Here is a 23554-nt window from a genome sequence, read left to right as displayed (position 1 = left end):
ACTACACATTACACATAGAGACACACTCATTCCCATGGACAGAAACTCACACTATTAACCATAATGCAGCTTCTTCCTGGAACCACAACAATCAGCCCTATTACTCTATTTATAACTTACTTTCTATTACCAGGGCCCCTACACTTATTCCCAGCAGGAATTTGAAAACAATTTGCCCTCTACACTAAAATCAGCGAGAAAGCCTCAACTTTCTCATCTACAAAGCTTTTACTCCCCAAGTGAAAGATTTTAGAATACATATCGCTTTCACGTGCAGAAAGGGCCAAATACAAATACAGAAGAGAAGACACAATGAGGATAAAAGTCACACGGAGGCACAGTCTTTGGTTCATTTGGGGACAGTAGAAAACCTGATGAGGAGCAGTGGTGTTGTCCAGGGCACCCAGCAAGGTCAGAGCACACACACTCAGGATGAAAGGCAAGACCTTTGCCTGGGGGATGGAACTTCCAAGCCCATTTGGGTTGGAAATTACCAAATTCCTTTCCTAGAGGAAATTTGCTGCAGGAGAGAGAACTCTACTCTACAGAGTGTAACAGATGTTAACAATTTTAATATACTGTGAACTGAGGCATCACGAGTTGGTAACAAGACTCTCACTCCACATTATCCCAATCAAGGGAATTGTCTATATCCAGAATGAACACCCTCAATACTCATAAACGAAATCTACTTTTTGAAAACAAAAAAAGGCTTGCCTTGGAGAAACACTGTCTCTTCTGTCCTGTCACGAGTTGGGTTAACTGGCAGCTCCTCAGTGAAACCTAGAGGGACACAGAGTGGCTATTTGAGCACTGGAGAGGCTGCCTGGAAACCGTTTAGGGGGTTTTCTCTTTGTGTGGACATGGGGTGGTGTGTTCGGATGTGGACGTTTAGTAAACATGCGCTGAACTTGTGTCCATCCATCCTCTTTAGAGGAGGAAGGAAAGTAGAGGAGGAAGGAGATGAAAACAGAGCTTTGGCTTTCTAGCTAAGAGGAACCTAATCAAAAGGACATATTCAATGAAAAAAACAAAAAAAAGGAAAACTCTAAAGCACATGATACTGTTCAGTAAAAGAGACCCACGAGTCCTCCTGCTTATTTTGAGCTCCTACTAAATTGCCACGGTCTGTTGATTTTTCCCAGATCACTCTTCCTCCTGGATCCACAGTTGCTGCTACTCTAATTAGCATGCTTTCTATGAGACTTTGTTCTTGATTAAAAGTAATCTCTGTTAGAGGACGGAATTCAATCCTGGATAAAGTATGCTACTATATTTATTCACTTATCATTTGTCTTAAAGAAAATCAAATATACAAGATCTGATAATACTGAATTCTTACTATTTAAATACAGCCACTATCAATAATATCATATTTGTCTATCAATATCAGTTTTTCTATACAGGCTGTGCATGTCCACAGAGTCAGTGTCTCTCCATACTCACAAGGACCATACATTTGTTGGGACAGTTACTTATAGAAAGCACAGGGTAAGCACTGACTGTCTGTAATCCATGTAGGAGATTGGCAGTAAGACTCATGTTCACCAGGCTAGCAATCAAGTTTTATTTTGAGTTCTTTGTTGTCACTAACCCTTGGGTATGTGCTACAGGAATTGATCCCTTGAAAGGTAATGTTACCCGATACAATAACACATTTTCCCCACACTTATCTGTTTATGCAGTGACACGTGAACTGATGGATGAGACCTGTATTGTCTACATGAACCTACACAACTCTCTGTAAGTTGACAAAAGGATGTAGGTCTCGAGGTGACTTTCTTACTAATACCTGGGCCAAAAGTCCACTGTTAATCTGCCCATAGCTCCCCTGGGTTCTGTGAACACAGAGACCACCATATATATATATATATATATATATATATATATATATATATATATATATATATATATGGATCAGTCTCTTGCTCTGCACTCCCAGCCCTCACCCCCAGTAGGCACCTGGGATCAGGGCTCCTCTCCAACCAGAGCCAGCAAGAGAACCTCACCTTCATCAGCTAGATTGTTCCTCAGCAGAGGGATGTCCGTGCATGCAAATTGCTTCTGTTGGCTGTACCATCCACCTGAGATTAGAGAGAAGACAACAGTGTGAGGGTGTCAGCATCTTGTGTACTGTGCATACAGGTCTTTCATTCTCATATTTGCTCTCAGAAAACTAAATGGGAATTTGTTGTTGAGTCCACAGCCCCAAAAGAAAACAGAGAGGATGCCTGTGGGAAAGGCACGAGCTTGTCTTGAAATAACTCTCAAGCCCATTTTGACCAGCAATTAGAACATTTTATTTCAAGAAGGAAAATTTTCTTCTGAAGAATGTGCTCCTGACCACAGTTTCTAATTGATGTTGTCATTTTTTTATTTTTTATTTTTTTTATTTTAAATTAGTTTATCTATTTTTTAACTGTACAATATTGAATTTGTTTTGCCATACATTGACATGAATCCACCATGGGTGTACATGTGTTCCCCTTCCAGAACACCCCTCCCACCTCCCTCCCCATCCCATCCCTCCGGGTCGTCCCGGTGCACCAGCCCCGAGCACCCTGTATCATGCATCGAACCTGGACTGGAGATTCGTTTCACATATGATAATTTACATGCTTCAATGCCATTCTCCCATATCATCCCGCCCTCACCCTCTCCCATAGAGTCCATAATACTGTTCTATTTATCTGTATCTCCTTTGATGTCTCGCATACAGGGTTATCTTTACTGATTAACTAAATACCATATATATGTGTTAGTATACTATATTGGTGTTTTTCTTTCTGGCTTACTTCACTCTGTATAATAGGCTCCAGTTTCATCCACCTCATTAGAAATGATTCAAATGTATTCTTTTTTAATGGCTGAATAATATTCCATTGTGTATATGTACCACAGCTTCCTTATCCATTCATCTGCTGATGTGCATCTAGACTGCTTCCATGTCCTGGCTAGTATAAACAGTGCTGCAATGAACATTGGGGTACACATGTCTCTTTCAAGTCTGGTTTCCTCGGTGTGTATGCCCAGCAGTGGGATTGCTGGGTCATATGGCAGTTCTATTTCCAGTTTTTTAAGGAATCTCCACATTGTTCTCCATAGTGGCTGTACTAGTTTGCATTCCCACCAACAGTGTAAGAGGGTTCCCTTTTCTCCACACTCTCTCCAGCATTTATTGCTTGAAGTCTTTTGGATAGTAGCCATTCTGACGGGTGTGAAATGGTACCTCATTGTGGTTTTGATTTGCATTTATCTGAAAATGAGTGATGTTGAACATCTTTTCATGTGTTTGTTAGCCATCTGCATGTCTTCTTTGGAGAAGTGTCTGTTTAGTTCTTTGGCCCACTTTTTGATTGGGTCGTTTATTTTTCTGGAATTGAGCTGCAGGAGGTGCTTGTATATTTTTGAGATTAATTCTTTGTCCGTTGCTTCGTTTGCTATTATTTTCTCCCATTCTGAAGGCTGTCTTTTCACCTTGCTTATAGTTTCCTTTGTTGTGCAAAAGCTTTTACTTTTAATTAGGTCCCATTTGTTTATTTTTGCTTTTATTTCCAATATTCTGGGAGGTGGGTCATAGAGGATCCTGCTGTGGTTTATGCTGGAGAGTGTTTTGCCTATGTTTTCCTCTAGGAGTTTTATAGTTTCTGGTCTTACATTTAGATCTTTAATCCATTTTGTGTTTATTTTTGTGTATGGCACACACCTTCTTTTAAATGCCTTTTGATTAACTAAGTCAGGCCCACCCAGGATGATATATCTTTTAATAAAATTGACTGCTTAGGACAGATTAACTAAACTAATTTAATTACAGTTGCAAAATTCCCACACAGCATTGCTGAGAATAACTGAGTCTCTGGGAAGTGTATGAACACAGTATAAACTAGTTATTTCACAGCCTGCTTGAAATTTCATAGGGGTGTATCTCCTGTAGCCTACCCAAAGTAGAAAAACACTAGAAAGGGAATTCTGGAGGATTTAGTTCAGAAGCAAAGCTGTGTGGGAAACCATGACAGTGGATACAGCAGTCATGGTAGTCTGGGGGCAAGCACTGTGGACAAGGAAAGCAAATTCATTTTCTGAGTAAGTGTATTTTCCATTAAAAGCAAGATGTTTCCCAATTCTATAAAGAAAGGGATATACGGTAGTCAGTCTGCCACCAAGTAGCTGTCTGATCCCCTCAGAGGATTCAGCGTCAGTCTCCATTGTTGGTATATGGACATTCAACAGTGTCTATAGCCAGGCCAGCCTTGGGGGTGGAATTCAGCATTGCTAAGCTTATGCTGATCCCATCCTTGTCACCAGAGCTGCTTTGTTCATGAGTCACTGGGGAACGACAGAGGTGGCTGAGCAGGATGCTGACAGACGTGCATAGTAGAGGCCGTCTTAGTCACTTGATTGCTAAAGTCCCTCTTTTCTGTTTGTTTTGTTTTGTTTTTACTAATTCACATGGAACAAAATTATCTTACTACCCTGTTTCCAAAGACATCTATCTACATACCATCTTCAGGACTGTTTTTTCGTGAATCTTACAATTGTGCCCTGATCATTCCACCAAACCATTGGCCACATTTTATGAACTGGTATTGAGCTGGTCATTTGGCATCTCTCCTTATAGGCAAAAACAAACAGGCAATTACGCTGACTGAAGCTCTGCCTTTTACTGAAAAAGAAGTCCCTATGCCCACCTTACAGGGAGGCTAAACAAGAACAGAAGGTCAGGGTGTGGAGCCCAGAAAGATGTACTGAGGGCCCTGCAAGCAGAGGAGTGGCTCATGCCTTAAAAACCCCAAACTCCCTGAAAGCTCTCAGTGACGCCCTTTCCTAGGAAGGTGAGGCAGGGGCGTGCTGAATTGTAAACATCTCGGTGTCAGACCCCTTGTTCTGGGGGGTCATGGTCAGGTACCTGTTCCCCTAAATATCTCATGAGTGTTAGGCTCTGTTCTGACAAGAAAGGGCAGGGCCTGAGGCACCACTTACCCTCCAGGGTCCAGTCCTGGCTGAGTCAGAGCTCAGCTGGCAGCGCCCTCAGGGCCGGGTCCTCAGACCTTGCTCAGCCGTCATCGCTGAGGGAGCCGGGTGCCCAACCCAACTGGCCCTCAGGCTCCTCAGGCCGGCCATGTGGTGGGGGTGTGGGAGCAGGTCCTGCAGATGGCATCCCAGGCAGACAGGGCTGCCAGGAGGTGGCAGAGACGGGGAGAGGGTCACTGCCTCCTCAAGGCCTGGGCGCGGCCAGTAGGGTCCACAGTGAGGGCTCTGGAGATCAGCAGGACACAGCCCCCTACATGTCCCCTGAACCCTCAGATCACCCACTGGTCTGAGGCTGGATGAACTGGAGCCCTCTGGGGAGAAGGCCAAGATTGACTCTTACCTCACTGTCCACCTGACTATCCCTGCTCCACTGACTTTGTCAGAACGCCCCCACTAACGGTCACTCACTGACAGTTGCTTCCTTGGGGGAGGAGCCCATTGCAAATGGCTGAACAGGACTTGTTGCCTGGTGACAGGGTGCAGAGTAATAGCTCACAGGTACGGCTGTGCTGAATCTGCACTTGGCTGTGCTCTGTTACAAGTCTCCTGGGGGTGTCTCCATTCAGCCCTGTCCTTTAGAGGTACCCCCAGATAGAAATTAGATGGCCACAGCTGTCAGCTTTGGGTGTTCTCTTTATATCACGCAGTACTGTCTTTATTGGGCTCAAGAATGTGGTATATGAGTAGGAGCCACGGGGCTGTGAGCTACTTCCTTCACACAAGCTACTTTTCCCTCAGCCCTGCTCAACCCGTGTCTCCTTCATCCCCACTTCCATTGGATAATGGAGCACTGTCACACCTGCCTGACTTTGTGCCTTGGTAGGTCAGAATATCTTGCTTTATGATGGACGGCTCAAGATGCATGGTAACTCGGTGGCCCACGATTAAGCTTTAGTCTTTACCAAGACCCAGAAACCAGCCAAAAGCTATGTTCAAAAGGATACTCATTTTCCTTTTGAAAAGGATGTAGATGACATCATAGATGATGTCTGATGTTTGCTTCAAAACCATAAGGGTAGGATTTGTGATTCACCTATAGGGACCTGCCAGTAGCGACAAACAACCTCTCTGTCTACCAATAATACTTCGAGCACCATTAAATCTGCTGACCCACGTGACTTAAGTGGCAGAGCAGTTTCAGCTTGTGCCCCTGGGCTGCCAGTCTGCTGCAGTCTTCCCGTTCCGACTGCTGCCTGTAGACATTAAACTTCAGCTCGTTGAATATCCTCTGACTCTTAATGAATGTTGCTTTTATATGTGAATAGAAATAGGGTGTTTAAATTATTTTGCATCTTATTATTATGTAGTTTTCTATTGCTGTCCTCAAGCAACTGCTTCTTTTTCACCCATAGTTTCCCACCATCTAATGTTAATCCTGGGCTTCCCTGGAGGCTCAGTGGTAGAGAAACCGCTTGCTGATTTAGGAGATGTGGTTCGATCCCGGAATCGCAAAGATCCCCTAGAGGAGGAAAATGGTGATCCAGTATTATTGCCTGGGGAATCCCATGAACACAAGAGCCTGGCAGGTACAGTCTTTGGAGTCACAAAGGAGTTGGACATGACAGCAACTAAACAACAATATTAATGTCTGGTATATAACAGGCCCTTTAAATAAATGTATTGAATTCATCTGAATTTAATATGTGTTGCTTATAAAATTAATTATCCCCATACATATGTAACTTCTAAGATGCACATGTACACACACACACACACGTGTGCACACGTGCACACATCAATAGAAAAGCAGTTCTAAAGAAAGAAATCACCAAGTAATAACCTCATCATTCATTACCCCCTAATGAAGATATATCTAGTACTGTTTATTTGGATTAAGACCTTGATGATTAGATGTTTTAAAACTCATTTCATCTCACCAGTTTTGGGCTTATATGTGCTTTAAAAGGTCTCTACATGTGCTTTATCTATGCATGTGCTTTAAGAAGTCCTATTCTGTCTGATTCAGTGAATCATACATGGCTTTCATTTCCTCGTTGAACTAACATCATTGCAAAACCACAAGCTTAGACATTAGCAGTTTCTCATGAATATATTATATATAACTACTATAGTTACTCTGAGCAATTATGTGATTGATACATTCTCAGATTGGTCTTGGAACAGACTGTTGGCTCAGCTTGCTGCTGCTGCTGCTGCTAAGTCGCTATAGTCGTGTCCGACTCTGTGCGACCCCATAGACTGCAGCCCACCAGGCTCCACTGTCCCTGGGATTCTCCAGGCAAGAATACTGGAGTGGGTTGCCATTGCCTTCTCCAGTGCATGAAAGGGAAAAGTGAAAGTGAAGTTGCTCAGTCGTGTCCCACTCTTAGTGACCCCATGGACTGTAGCCTACCAGGCTCCTCCATCCATGGGATTTTCCAGGCAAGAGTACTGCTTAAGAGTTAATAAATTATCTGGCTGTTCTCCACACACCTTTTATATTTGGTTCAATTAATACCCAAGCTTTTGGCAAAGGAACTGGGCAAAAGGCTAAAACTTACCTAATCGACTTTCAACAATTACATGTTTTAATGGTATATATCACTCCTGAGTACTTGATTCCCTTGTTTTAATATATATGTAGTGCTTATATATATATAGTGCTTATATATATATAGTTGCTTATGACAATGATTATTATTTTCCTTTTATTTGCATACAGTCTAGGTATCAGAAGGCTTCTGTGAGACTGTCTCAATGATATAAGTGAGTAATTTTAGGAAATCCAAAAATATTGTATAAAAATGCATGAAATTAAACTATGATTTTAGTTCTCTGGCATCTGGTGATTTCCTAGAGAATAACAGGCAAACTTCCTTTTCTCTTGACAAATACTGTTGACTTCCTCCAAATCTTCGTTTTTACCTAATTCTATGTATGCTCTGCTGTGTGCTCAGTGGCTCAGTTGTCCAATTCTTTGTGACCCCATGGACCATAGTCCACCAGGCTCCTCTGTCTATGGGATTTCCCACTGGAGGGGGTTGCCATTTCCTCCACCAGGGAAATATTCCTGACCCAGAGATTGAACCTGAGTCTCCTGCGGCTCCTGTGTTCCTGTGTTGGCAGCAGTTTCTTTGCGAGTGAGCCATCTGGGAAGCCCAATTCTATGTATAGGACCCATGAAAAATAAAGGTTGCTTTTAAAGTTATTTGCATGTCTTTGAGTGAAATAAAAAAATAATATAATAATATTAATATATGTGTAACTTCTGGTAGTGTTTCTATTCCACAGAGTAAATCTACCGAAGTTGTATTTGCATTTAATTATTTTTTTAAATGTAGCTATATTATAGTCTCCCTAACATTGTGTTAGTCGCTCATTGTGTTAGTCCGACTCTTTGCAGCCCCACAGAGTCCAAATCCACTGATGCATACACTCAGTCAGTAATTAGAAAGTATTAAAGTGTGGGCTAATTATAACGTGAGAGCTAGTGCATGATCAGAGCTCATTCACCAGGTGGTGAGTAATACAGATTTTTATTCAAACCTATGTTACTTTAAACCTAACTAAATCTATATCTAGTCTAAAATACATTCTCATAGCAACTTATATAAATGATGAAAATTATGCATTTAGCTGCAAAAAGCATGGATCAATCATAATCATCCACTATTTTTATCAGAAAAATATTTTAATTTGATATTGTAGTAGTGTCTCTTCAATATAGAAATAATTGTTAGTAGTCCACTGGCATGTTTGATAGAATTCTCATTAGTAACTTAGTAACCTGCCCTTCTCATGGACATTATAATCCCAAGCCTTATTAAGTTTTGTCCATCACACATTATTTTACTTTTAGACACTTAGTGCTCACTAGCAACCTTTTCCCATTATCCCTACACCTACCCACTAGGAACAACTAGTCCATTTTTCACGTCTGCACTCTAGTCTATGTTCAGTCGTGTCTGACTCTTTGTGACCCTTTGGATTGTAGCCCACCAGGCTCCGCTGTCCATGGAATTTCCCAAGCAAGAATACTGGAGTGGGTGGCCATTTCCTCCTCCAGGGGATTTTTTCCAACACAAGAATCAAACTTGCATCTCTTGCATCTCCTGCACTGCAAGCGAATTCTTTACCACAGAGCTATTGCATTGGGGAAGCCCTGTCTCTGCACTCGATTTTGGATAATCCCTACTGACATTTTTCAAGTGTGTTCATCTTTGCTGCAGTATCTAATCTGCTTTTAGTATCATCAAACAGCTTCTCTTTGACAGTGACTTCTTTACAGCTAGGTTTTCATGTTTCTATTTTTCCTTTAATTTCTTGAATCCTATATCACAGAAACACACGGAGTACTGTTTTAGTACTCTCATCTTTTCTACCATTATTCTTCTGTCAATGAGTCACATTTTCCTGTCTCTTGGCATGTGTAGAAATTTTCTTAATTGGATGGTGTGGTGGTTTAGTCAGTAAGTCATGTCCAATTACCATGACCCTGTGGAGTAGGTTACCATGCCCTCCTGCAGGGAATCTTCCTGACTCGGGATCAAACCTGCCTCTCCTGCATTGAAGGCAGGTTCTTTCCTTCTGAACCACCAGGGAAACTCTTAATTGGGTGTTGGACATTATAACTACTACATTGCTGAAAGTCTAGAATTTATTTTTTTCTTGAAAATAGTGTTGACTTTTGTTCTAGAAGTCAATTAAATTATTCTCACATCAGGTTGATTTTTCTCTAGAATTACTTTTAAGGATTGCTATTTTGAGTGTAAAATAGATGTTTCTCTGGAGAAAATTTAGGCTTATTATTATTATTAATATTATTATTATTATCTTGGTTCTAGACTAGACAAATTAGGCATACTACTGTTATTGTTTTACTACTAAAATATTAACCTCCAGGGAACCTTACTGAATTGCATAGGTTACTGACAGTTGACTTTCCTGTAATGTTGTTTGTATCATTAATATCTCTGCACCTCATGTAATCTGAGAATTATTTCGCTTATATCATCACCCCATCGTTTTTCTCCTAGTCTCATAAACTTTCATTGTACACATATGCAGTTTAGTATTCTTTGAAGTCACAGAGCGATTGCTATGCAGAGTTTTTCTATATAGATTCCTCTTATGTTGAACTCTGCCTTGCAACTTACAACTACCTCAAGTGCACCTAAACTTTAATCTCTGTATGTTCCACACCTGTGATCTGTCACTTGAGTCAGGTCTGACTCTTTGTGACCCTATGGGCTGTAGCCTGCCAGGCTCTTCTGTCCATGGGATTTTCCAGTTAAGAATACTGGAGTGGATTGTGATGCCCTCTTCCAGGAGATCTTACTGACCCAGGGACTGAGCCCATGCCTCTTGCATCTCCTGCATCACAGGCAGATTCTTTACCTATATGCTTTGCTCAGTGATATTACTGCACTCTAGCTGGGATTTCTGTCTCTGCACTGTGATCCCTAATGTGTCTCTGAAGTGTTGCAAAGTGAAGTGAAAGTCGCTCAGTCATGTCTGACTCTTTGCGACCCCATGGATTGTATAGTCCATGGAATTCCCCAGGTCAGAATACTAGTGTGGGTAGCGTTTCCTTTCTCCAGGGGATCTTCTCAACCTAGGGATTGAACCCAGGTCTCTTGCATTGCAGGCAGATTCTGTATAAGTTGAGCCACAAGAGTAGCCCAAGAATACTGCAGTGGATAGCTATCCCTTCTCCAGTGGATCTTTCCAATACAGGAATCAAACTGGGGTCTCCTACATTGCAGGTGGATTCTTTACCAACTGAGCTATTAGGGAAGCCTCACTGTGTCTCTAGGCAATTTTATTGCTCACATTGCTTATTTTTCCACTTCGGGAAATTTGGAAAACTGAAGCAGTGGCACAGGACTGGAAAAGGTCAGTTTTCATACCAATCCCAAAGAAAGGCATTGTCATGTTCAAACCACCACGCAATTGCACTCATTTCACGAGCTAGCAAAGTGTTTTTCAAATTTCTCCGAGCGTGTCTTCAATACTATGTGAACTGAGAACTTTCGGAAGTTTAATCTGGATTTAGAAAAGGCAGAGGAACCAGAGAGCAAATCGCCAACACCTGTTGGATCATAGAAAAAGCAGGAGAAGTCCAGAAGAAAACATCTATTTTTGTTTCATTGACTATGATAAAGCCATTGACTGTGTGGATGACGACAAACTGTGGAAATTTCTTTAAGAGATGGGAATACCAGACCACCTTACCTGCCTCCTGAGAAACCTCTCTACAGGTCAAGAAGCAACAGTTAGAGCCAAACATAGAACCACGGACTGGTTCAAAATTGGGAAAGGAATGCGTCAAGGCTATATTTTCACCCTTCTTCTTTAAATTCTATGTAGAGTAAATCATGTAAAATGCTGGGATGGATGGAGCATAAGGTGGAATTAAGATTGCCAGGAAAAGTATCAAAAAACTCAGATATGCAGATGACAACACTCTTATGGCAGAAATAGAAGAGGAACTAAAGAGTTTATTGATGAAGGTGAAAGACAAGAGTGAAAAAGCCAGCTTAAAACTCAACATTCAAAAATGAAGATCATGTCACCCAGTCCCATCACTTCATGGCAAATACATCAGGAAACAATGGGGAAATGATGCCAGACATTGTATTCTTGGGCTCCAAAATCACTGCAGATGGTGACTACAATCATGAAATTAGAAGATGCTTGCTCCTTGGAAGAAAAACTATGACAAACTTAGACAGCATTTTAAAAAGCAGAGACATTACTTTGCAACAAAGTTCCACCTAGTCAAAGCTATAGTTTTTCCAGTAGTCATGTACAGATGTGAGAGATGGACCATAAAGAAAGCTGAGCAGCAAAGAATCGATGCTTTTGAACTGTGGATCTGGAGAAGACTCTTGAGAGTCCCTGGGACCGTAAGGAGATCATACAATCCTGAATATTCATTAGAAGGACTGATGCTGAACCTGAAGCTCCAATAATTTGGCCACTTGATGCAAAGACCTCACTCATTAGAAAAGACCCTGATGCTTGGTGGAACTGAAGGCAGGAGGAGAAGGGGATGACAGAGAAAGAGATTTTTGGATGGCATTACCAACTCAATTGACATGGGTTTGAGCATGTTCCAGGAGATGGTGAAGGACAGGGAATTCTCCCATGCTGTAGTCCATAGGGTCACAAAGAGTCAGACATGATTGAGCAATTGAACAAGATAAATTCCATATTTATTGTCCTTTACTGAACTTGCTTTATATTGTGAAAATCGCTTAATTTTGATACTGTTAATAACAAGTAAGCACACCATCAGTTGTTGAAAAAATTACATTGTTTTATGTTATATGCAATTTTACTGAAGTAAGTAACGATGCTATGTGAGATATAAAATAAATTTTGAAATATGAACTCTGAAATTAGGCTGCTTGAGTACGAATGCTTAGTTTACCATTTACTTGGTCTATACCCTAGGAATGGTTAAGTATGCTTTTCCTAAATTGTCTTTCTAATCTGAGACATAATATCATCTATTTCATACAGTTGTTGTGAAGAATAAATTATGTGTATGTGTTTAAAATAGCTGGTACATCTAACATCTCTAAATGTAATTATTATTATTCTCATACACAAGGGAAAATTTAAAAAAGAAACAATATAGAATTAGATTTCAATACAGAAAATATGTGAGCAAGTAACCTTTTAACTATAATTAGTTGCACTTTTATGGTGAAAAATAAAATAACTGAGAAGGCATAATAAATATCACTTCTATTGATCAGAATATGAACAAATACTTTCTGATATAAGAAAGACATGTGACCAAGAAGAACAGAAGATCACTTGTGCTTCTCTGCCAAGATAGATAGGGTATATGTTTTCTGTAAGATTGCTGTGCCTATACAGACCGTATGAAATGTTAGGACTCACACCCATCCAGATGTGTGAAAGAGACACTGAGAGTCCTGACTGAGAAATGATGCAAACTGCGTTAATTCCCTGAAAAGGATTAAGGCACATATCAAAGAGCAGACGATTTTGAGACAGAGGAGCCTAGTGGGTTGCCCTTTGTTTTAAAGTCAACTGTAAATATGAAGAAAACTAAAAAAGACATCTGGGTTCATATATGAGATAAATCTCTGAGAACAGGGAATTTGTCTATCACATGAGTATTGCTCCTTCTTGGATGGTGCCCTTATTTACTTGTTATGATTATGGCAACCTGAGGTTAACTCAGTGCTTGAGGTCAGTATTTTACTTCTATCAGTGAATAAAAGAAGGAAAAAATAATACTACTAAACATGTCTCCCTGGATTGGGAAGATGCCCTGGAGGAGGAAATGTCAGCCCACTCCAGTACTCTTGCCTGGAAACTTCCACGGGTAGAGCAGCCTGGTGGGCACAGTCCATGGGGACACAAAGTGTTGGACACGACTGAGTGACTCAGCACCCACTCACTCAAACATGTCTTCAGGCTATTATTCTTCATGAGATACATAATTTCAAAATGCTAAACAGAAGAAAAGAGAAAGAGAAAACAAAAACAAAAACAACTGAGTCCTCTTGCTGAAAATGAACTCTCAATAAAATTTAAAAACAAAGCAATAAGAAATGCAATGCTCAAAAGGCCAATAAAGTTGATGGCTAAAAATTTCTTTCTGATAAAATTAATCTTTAAAGAGCAACATTTCAAAGTCTTGAAATGAGTCTGAAAAAGATGGTCAAAATTACATCTGAAAGCATAACATACATTAAAAGACCAAAAAAGTATGAAACAAAGTAAGGTGAAATTAAATTACACTAGAACAGACATCTAGATTCAATACTAATGATACTTTTGTAGCTCTTGAAATGACTGGCAAATGTTCATTTTCTGACTATGCATAAATATTTATATAAATATATTACATCAGAGTTAACAAAATACTGTAAAAAAAAAAAACTCTGAAAAAGTTTCATCAATTATTGTATAGTTATTATTTACCACAAATAAAGCTTATTAGAAACATGCCAGGTTAGAGAAATTGAAAGACACATGTAGCCCACTGTTCATTGCAGCACTATTTACAACAGCTAGAACACGAAAGCACCCTAGATGTCCATCGGCAGACGAGTGGATAGAGAAGCTGTGGTACATATACACAATGGAAGATTCAGTTCAGTTCAGTCACTCAGTCGTGTCCGACTCTTTGCAACCTCATGAACTGCAGCACACCAGGCCTCCGTGCCCATCATCAACTCCCGGAGTCCACCCAAACCCATGTCCATCGAGTCGGTGATGCCATCCAACCATTTCATCCTCTGTCAACCCCGTCTCCTCCTGCCCTCAATCTTTCCCAGCATCAAGGTCTTTTCAAATGAGTCAGCTCTTCACATCAGGTGGCCAAAGTACTGGAGTTTCAGCTTCAACATCAGCCCTTCCAATGAACACCCAGGACTGATCTCCTTTAGGATGGACTAGTTGGATCTTCTTGGTGTCCAAGGGACTCTCAAGAGACTTCTCCAACACCACAGTTCAAAAGCATCAATTCTTCTGCCCTCAGCTTTCTTTATACTCCAACTCTCACATCCACACATGACTACTAGAAAAACCATAGCCTTGACTACACGGACCTTTGTTGGCAAAGTAAAGTCTCTGCTTTTCGATATGCTGTCTAGGTTGGTCATAACTTTCTTTCCAAGGAGTAAACATCTTTTAATTTCATGACTGCAATCACCATCTGCAGTGATTTTGGAGCCCAGAAAATTAAAGTCAGCCACTGTTTCCACTGTTTCCCCATCTATTTGCCATGAAGTAATGGGACCAGATGCCATGATCTTAGTTTTCTGAATGTTGAGCTTTAAGCCAACTTTTTCACTCTCCTCTTTCACTTTCATCAAGAGACTCTTTGGTTCTTCTTCACTTTCTGCCATAAGGGTGGTGTCAGCTGCATATCTGAAGTTATTGATATTTCTCCCAGCAATCTTGATTACAGCTTGTGATTCATCCAGCCCAGCGTTTCTCATGATGTACTCTGCATATAAGTTAAATAAGCAAGGTGACAATATACAGCCTTGGCATACTCCTTTTCCTATTTGGAACCAGTCTGTTGTTCCATTTCCAGTTCTAACTTTTGCTTCTTGACCTGTATACAGGATTCTCAAGAGGCAGGTCAGTTGGTCTGGTATTCCCATCTCTTTTAGAATTTTCCACAGTTTATTGTGATCCACACAGTCAAAGGCTTTGGCATGATCAATAAAGCAGAAATAGATATTTTTTCTTTAACTCTCTTGCTTTTTCAATGATCCAGCAGATGTTGGCAATTTGATCTTTGTTTCCTCTTCCTTTTCTGAAACCAGCTTGAACCTCTGAAATTTCATAGTTCACCTACTATTGAAACCTGGCTTGGAGAATTTTGAGCATTACTTTACTAGCGTGTGAGATGAGTGCAATTGTGCGGTAGTTTGCGCATTCTTTGGCATTGCCTTTCTTTGGTATTGAAACGAAAACTGTCCTTTTCCAGTCCTGTAGCCACAATGGAATATCACTCAGTCATAAAAGGAACACTTGAGTTCTTTCTAATGAGGTGAATGAACCTAGAGATATTACACAGAGTGAAGTAAGTCAGAAAGAGAAAGATAAATATCGTATACTACTGCATTTATATGGAATTTAGAAAGATGGTACTGATGAAATTATTTGCAGAGCAGCCATGGAGACACAGATATAGAGAACAGACTTATGGACATGGGGCGGGGGTGGGGAGGAGAGAATGAGATGTATAGAGAGAGTAACATGGAAACTTATATTACCATATGTAAAATAGATAGACAATGGGAATTTGCTGTATGACTCAGGGAACTCAAAAAGATGCTCTGTAGCAACCTAGAGGGGAGGAGTGGGGAGGGAGATGGGAGAGAGTTTCAAGAAGGGAGGATACACATGTATACCTATGGCTGATTCATGTTGATGTTTGGCAGAAACCAACAAATTCTGTTAAAAAATTATACTTCATTAAAAAATAAATTATTTAAAAAGAAAAAAACATGCCAAGTAAGGAATTTCCCTGAAAATCCAGTGGTTAGGTCTCTGAGTTTCCACTGAAGGGGCACAGGTTCGATATCTGGTTGGGTAACTAACATCCCACATACCACTTGTCATGGCCAAAAGCTTGTATTAAGGAATAAAAAAAAATTAAATAAATAAATTAAAGAAAAATGGCAAGTTAGTTTTCTATAAATTCTGAATATAAAAACTGGAAAAAAGAGATGAGGACATGAAAAACTATAAGAATAATATAAAACACAAACATAAAACATTAATATACCACTTTTAAAAAGCTCAGAAGTAACATTAGAGTCAGTAAAAATGTGCTTAAATGAAAACAATGGGGATATGTGGTACAGTAACAATGCTAAGTCATTTCAGTCGTGTCCAATTCTTTCAACCACATAGACTATAGCCCACCAGTCTTCTCTGTCCATGGGATTCTCCAGGCAAGAATACTGGAATGGGTTGCCATTTCCTTCTCCAACAGTAACAATATCATGATAAAACTTCTTTTTTCTAAATAACCACTAAGAGACATAGTTCCAGTCAACAGAAGAGAAGTACAAAGGGGGAATCATTTGACCTACTATACAACTGAAATATACACTAACACTGGCTTCCCTGGTGGCTCAGATGGTAAAGAATCTTCCTGTAGTGTGGGAGACCTGGTTTCGATCTCTGGGTTGGGAAGATGCCTGGAGGAAGTCATGGCAACCCATTCTAGTATTCTTGCTTGGAGAATCCCCATAGACAGAGGACCCTGGCAGGCTATGGTCCATAGGGTTTCAAAGAGTCAGACATGACTGAACAACTAAGCACACACACAAACAAGACAAGAATTTATTTTTAAAAACTGATATTAAATACTATGACAAATATGCAATGCACATAAATCACCATTGTTAGTCTCAAAGATACACGTTAAATATGTACACACAAAAAGTGAAAAAACTGATAGCATAATTGATAAATACTTCAGGTTGGCAGCTGATCTGCAGAATAATAAAAATCGTTGGAAAAAATCAATCGCATTGATGATCAGGAATATTCAATTTTTATATTTGAATGAACATTCAAATATTCATATAATCAAAAAGATTATATGATACCATTATACAGCTATACTATTGATTTGGAATAGTCTAAAATACTAACTTTTAAGGCTGAGTGCTGAAGAACTGATGCTTTGAATTGTGGCATTGGAGTAGACTCTTGAGAGTCCCTTGGACTGCAGGACATCAAACCAGTCAATCCTAAAGGAAATCAGTCCTGGATATTCATTGGAAGGACTGAGGCTGAAGCTGAAGCTCCAATATTTTGGCCACCTATAAAAGACCTGATGATGGGAAATACTGACGGCGGGAAGAGAAGGGTACAACAGAGGGTGAGATGGCTGGATGGCATCACTGACTCAATAGACATGAATTTGAGCCAGCTCCAGGAGTTGGTGATGGACAGGGAAACCCGGAATGCTGCAGTCCATGGGGTCGCAAAGAGTCAGACATGACTGTGCAACTGAACTGAACTGATAGATGTCCAAGTGTCACTCTAAATAATTCAGTTAGGGAAAATACCAACTTTAGGTATTAGGGGGCATTATTGATAATATCTTAAGTTATATACACTAAGTATGCAGTTTTCCCCCAAAATTAAAAATAGAAATACCGTATGATCCAGCAATTCCACTTATGGTTATTTTTTCAAAGTGTGTATCAAGAGGTGAATGGATAAGATGTGGTATACATGGATTATTGCTCAGCCATAAAGAAAAATAAAATCTTGTCATTTGTGACAACATGGAAGGACCTAGAGGGGATTATGCTAAGTAAAATATGTCAGGGTGACAAACACAGTATGATGTCATTTGTATGTGGAAACTGAAAGCCAAAACCAATGAACCAAAATAACGAAACAGTAATGTAGTCATAGATACAGAGAACAAAGAAGTGGTTTCCAGAGAGGAGAGGGATGTGGTGATGAGAAAACTAGGTGAGAGATTAAGATTTACAAACTTCTCTTACAAAATGAATGAGTTTGTGGGACAAAATCAACACCATGAGAATACAGTCAATGAGAACTGTCCTTTGGGCAGCTGGAATAAAAGAGCAGGAGAAATATAAGGGAATAAAAAAATAGAATTTTAAGAGCCTTTTCAGAGAGAAATTCTCTGTATTAGAAGAAACGAATCACCAGTCCAGTTTCGATGCATGATACAGGGTGTTCGGGGCTGGTGCACCGGGATGACCTGGAGGGATGGGATGGGGAGGGAGGGTGGGAGGGGTGTTCTGGAAGGGGAACACATGTACACCCATGGTGGATTCATATCAATGTATGGCAAAACAAATACAATATTGTAAAGAAAAAAAATAGATAAATAAACTAATTTAAAAAAAAAGAAGAAGAAAAGAGAGAAACGCATTTCAGTTATACAAGGGGGGCAGGATTTATCATGAACTTCTTACACTACTTGCAGAGTTTCAAAAACTTCTGACATGCAAGTCATGAAATATCTAGGGTAATACTGATCTCCTATGACTAGTGGAATGAGCAAATGTGAGAAAACAGAATTCTTAAAGACAATGACATAAGAACAGATGTGAGAACTAAATTTGCAGTTCCCTACTCAACCAGACTGAGTTGTGTGAAAGGGGGAGTGATCCTGATGGTGGACACTGAGGTGATTGGCTTACAACAATTCATTAAGTTCTACCTCTATTGAGGGTGTTATTCAATGCATGTGAGTTTTCACAAAATAAATAAATGAATAAATAAAGTAACAAATAGATTAAAATATTTAATGAATAAACTTACATATAAATATGGAACATATAGATACATACAGAGCTTATAGATAAAACAGTAGATGAAACTAACACTAAATCTATACAACCAAACAACACTCTGGGGTCCAGGATGACGTCCAGGTGCAGGTCTTCAAGGATTCAGAGCAGAGCCTGCAACACCAACACAGGTGATAGTCCCTGGGAGGTGCAGAGTCAGACAGAGGAGGGCTCCCTGCGGAGGGTGAGCAGGACCCAGAAGACCTCCCAGGATCTAGACTTGGCTTTGGGGCTCACATCTGCAGAGCACAGGGCCTGTTTGCTGCTATTTGCTGAAGGCATTGTCTGTTAGTGGGAAGTGTTTAGAAATGTCCCACAGGAGCAAGTATACCTGGGCATCTGGCTGTCAAACCTCAACTCATGGGTCCCCTGGACAGTGAAGTCTCACAGGCAGAGGAACAGGGGACTCTGGGATCCAGGACTGAAAGCTTGGGTCTCCCCCTTCCCTCTAGGCCCTGGGAGGAGCAGGAGGTCAGATGACACAGTGGATAGGAGAACACGCCAACCCACCCTACACTCAGTACAACTGCTCCTGGGACCTGAGCCTTGGAAATGGACAGACACTCGGAGTCTCAATATTCCCTAATAATTGTTTCTAACCCACGACCAAATGCTCCTGAGATTGATGATTTTAAACTGTTATTAGGTTGTTGTAATAAAAAAGGACATTTTACCTGTTTAGCATATTACAACATGGAAATCTGAGAGAAGACACTGCTTTTTAAACTGTAATATATCAAAATATGTTATTAATGACAGAACCGGAAAGAAAAATAAAAGGAACATGAGTAACTTGAATCCTGCCCACTCATCCCAAGTGTGCTGCTCATTTGCTTCAGTCATGTCTGACTCTGTGCAATCCTATGGATTATAGCCCACCAGGCTCCACAGTTGCTGGGATTCTCCAGGCAAGAATACTGGAGTGGGTTGCTATTTACTTCTCCAGGGGATCTTCCTTTCCCAGGGATTGAACGTGAGTCTCTTGGATCTCTTGCATTGGCAGGCAGGTTCTTTACCTCTAGCACAACCCTCCCAAGTGCACACTGCCCTAAAATGCATTACGGTATTCTTTAGTTGGAGTTGTACACATACAGAGAAGTATCTACAGAACCTCCAACTTCAGCTTGAGAGATGGTGCCCTGAGGTGACCCAGGACCCCAGGGTTCCAGAACCTGAGGAACCCCAGACTCGCGCACCCCCAGGCTTTCTGGGACCCTCAGGACCAGGGAGCACCCACAGGTATGTGGAGCTGCCAGGTGACCCCCTGCCTGGACGAGCTCTGGGAGCCTATGTCTCCTTCACTCTGCTCCCAGGAGCCCAGGACTGGGGAGGGCAGGGCTGCCCCAACCTCTCTCTGCAGCTGGTGATGAACTAGGGGTGCCCCCTGCTGCCTTTAGGGGGTTTGGAGGGCAGAGCTGGGTCCTTCAGAGGGAGATGAGGAAGCCCCCGGTGGGGATCTTCAAAGAGAACACACTGGAACAGCAGCTCCTGAACTCTTGCACACGGTGGCTGCACAGTGCCCCTAGCCTCCCTGCAAATGTAAGAGTTGCCGGAGGAGCCAGCCCAGCAACCTCGGGGGTTTCTGGGGACGGGACCTGTGCCCTGGGGAGACGTGCTCAGGGCATCCTCCACTTATCTGTGTGGATTATTACCACCTCTTGTCTAACACGTGTATGTGGAAAAAAAAAGTCTCATTAACACTGCACAGTCTCTGCGCATTCCCTCTTATGCCATCAACATAGCTCTTCCCTAGGTTTGGTTCATGTTCCCATTAGTTGGCTGGAGATGGTGCAGAGATCGATGTTCTCAGCCTTTGATCTCTTAAGTGGAAAAGTCAAACTGAAAACCCAGGGCTAGGTCTGAGTATGAATGCTCTGGACCCCTGACCTGGCTGTGTCAGTGAGACGAGTGATCCTCAGTCATGGAGCAAGGGGTCCCTGCTCCATGTTCATGCCTGGAAGTACTAGTAGCTCCAGAGTTCCAGACCCTGCCCTTCATTATAAGGTGGCCTCTGTGGTCACAGAACCCAGGGCAGCTACTGGGGGATTAATGGCCGACTTTGGCACCGTCTTTAGTGTGAAAGTTACCTCTGGACCCTCATCCTTCTGACAGCTCACAGAGAGTTGTGCGGCTTCATGCAGACAATACAGGTCACATCCGTTAGGGCAGGTGTCAGAGCTTAAACTAGGGCACAAACAGATATGAATCAGGGAGATGTGCTATTGTATTGGGTAGCATTACCATAAGCCTGTCGCTTGATGAAATCCTGTAGTGCACACCCGAGGGACAGCAGCAACCAAGAACTCAAAGTAAAACTTGATTGTTAGCTTGGTGACCATGACTCTTGTTGAAAATCTCTTACCTCTGTGGTTTAGAGATGGTCAATGCTTACTCTGTGCTTTTTCTAAGGAGTTGTCCCACTAAACATTTGGCCCCTGTGACTATGGACAGCCACTGACTCAGTGGACAGGCACACACTGTATAGAAAACAAACATTTATAGAACAATATGATATTATTGATAGTAGCTGTATTTAAATGGTAGGAATTCTGTATTATCAAATCTTGTATATTTGATTTTCTTTAAGACACGTGACTAGTGAATTAATAGAATAGCATATTTCTCTCAGGATTGACTTCAGTCCTCTAACAGTTTACTTTTAGTCAAGCACAAAGTCTCATAGAAAACATGATGTAGTTGCAGCAACTGTGGATCCTGGAGGAAGAATGATGTGGGAAAAATCAAGAGACAGTGACAATTTAGCAGGAGCTCAAAATAAGCAGGAGGAGTCATGGGTCTCTTTCATTGAACGGTAGCATTCATTTTTGAGTTTTCTTTTCATTAGATTGAATATTTCCTTTTGATTAGGTGTCTCTTAGCTAGAAGGCAAAGCTCTGTTTTCATTTCCTTCCTCCTCTCCTTTGCTTTCCTTCCTCCTCTGAAGAGAATGCATGAACACAAATTCAGCTCATGCTCATTAATCTCCTATAGCCATACACACCGCCCCGTGTCTACACGAAGAGAAAACCCCCTGAATGTTTACACAGCAGCCTCACCAGTGTTGTGACAGCTATTTTGTGTCCCTCTAGATCTAACTGAGGACCTGCCAGTCAACCCACCTTGCGACAGGGCAGAAGAGACTCCTTGTGTCTCCAAGGCAAGCTGTCTTTTTTTTTGTTTGTTTGTTTGTTTGTTTGTTTGGTCTGGTCTGAGATAGAAATATTGTTTCATTTTTCTTTCAGTAGAATTAAGTTATGAATCTTTGAGGGTGTTTGTTCCATTTAGAGACGATTCCCTGGGTTGAGATAATGTAGAGTGAGAGTCTTATTACAGACTCACGATGCCTCAGTCCACAGGATATTAAAATTGTTAGCATCCATTACACTCTGTAGAGTACAGAGGTCTCTCTCCTGCAGCAACATTTCCCCTAGGAAAAGAAGTCTGCAATTTCCAACGCAAATGGACTTGGAAGTTCCATCCTCCAGACACAGGTCTTGCCTTTCATCCTGAGTACCAATGCTCTGATCTTGCTGGGTTCCCTGGATTCCACCACTGTTCCTCATCAGGTTTTCTACTGTCACCAAATGAACCAAAGGTTGTGCATCTTTGTGATCTTTTCCTCACAGCGTCTTCTCTTCTGTACTTGCAGGTGGCCCTTCCAGAATGTGAAAGTGGTTAAGTATTCTAGAATCATTCACTTGGGCAGAAAAACTCTGTAGATGGGAAGTTTGGGGCTTTCTCACTGGTGTTAGGGCAGACACACACTGATTCCAAATTCCTGCTGGGAATGAGTATAGGGGCCCTGCTGGTAAAAGTATCTTGCAAGTAGAATCATGTGGCCAGTACTATAGTTCCAGGAAGAAGCTGTATTATGGTTAATAGTGTAGGTTTGTGTCCATGGGACTAGGTATATCTCTATGTGTAATGAAGAGTGTGATTCTTTGTGTGTGTGTGATTTTTTTGTGTTGTGTTTTTCTCGATTTATGTTACCCTAAATGTCACTGTTACTGGTGTCATCTTCCCCCTAAAAATTCGCATCACCATTGTACCATGAATGAGTATGTGTATAACAATTAAACAAAGTATACACATTTCCTGTATGATTTGATTTTATAGCAAAAGAAATCCTCTAACTTGGAAGACAAATTAGATCATTACCCAGGAAAATATTTACAGGATTTTTAAATTTTTTATTAATATTTTTATTGTCTCCGCTAGATCTTCATTGCTGCACAGGCTTTTCTCGACTCGTGGAGAACGAGGGCAACTCTATAGCTGTGATGCATGGACATCACTTTGGAGGTTTCTTTTGTGGCAGAACATGACTTCTAGGGCTCTCAAGCTTCAGTGGTTTTGGCACGTAGCTTCAGTAGCTGCGGCTCTTGGGCTCTAGGGCACAGGCTCAGTAGTTGTGGTTCACTAGCTCAGTTGCTCCAGGGCATGTGGAATCATTCTAGACCAGAGATTGTGCCTGTATCTCCTGCATTGGCAGGTAGATTCTTAAGCACTGAGCCACCAGGGAAGCCCTACAGGCTTCTTAATGAGCAAAACTGTGTTTCAGAAGCCCCCTTACTGGGTCAATTACACCTTCATTTAATAGTAAATCTCACCTCTTAGTAGGTCTTATGGCGTTTTGATTGGTCAGGATTCATCACTATGCCACTTTCCTCATTCAAACTCTTTCCTATTCCAGCCTCAGAATGAGTCCCCCCCCACCCCACCCCACCCCA

At 41.2% G+C, this 23554-nt stretch overlaps 1 protein-coding gene and 2 long non-coding RNA genes across 3 annotated transcripts in view; 1 reads left to right on the top strand and 2 right to left on the bottom strand.

Annotated features, from left to right (window-relative positions):
* Positions 1-23554, bottom strand: part of LOC145506672 (uncharacterized) — a 252988-nt gene that overhangs the window by 98772 nt on the left and 130662 nt on the right. The window lies entirely within an intron of this gene.
* LOC145506676 (uncharacterized) lies at positions 553-5470 on the bottom strand. Its single transcript, XR_014054155.1, has 3 exons — positions 5372-5470; positions 2010-2084; positions 553-783 (listed from the first exon to the last, which is right to left on the bottom strand). It is a non-coding gene; the product is annotated as an uncharacterized LOC145506676 (long non-coding RNA).
* LOC145506679 (uncharacterized) lies at positions 5448-23554 on the top strand. The gene is made up of 3 exons (XR_014054158.1): positions 5448-5529; positions 7694-7737; positions 21914-23554. It is a non-coding gene; the product is annotated as an uncharacterized LOC145506679 (long non-coding RNA).

Source organism: Giraffa tippelskirchi, chromosome 5 (assembly GCF_054371585.1).
Source record: "Giraffa tippelskirchi isolate mGirTip1 chromosome 5, T2T-mGirTip1v1.2.pri, whole genome shotgun sequence".
Taxonomy (NCBI): domain Eukaryota; kingdom Metazoa; phylum Chordata; class Mammalia; order Artiodactyla; family Giraffidae; genus Giraffa; species Giraffa tippelskirchi.
Note: the sequence above shows the minus strand (reverse complement) of the source record. Positions and strands in the feature narration are given on the sequence as shown.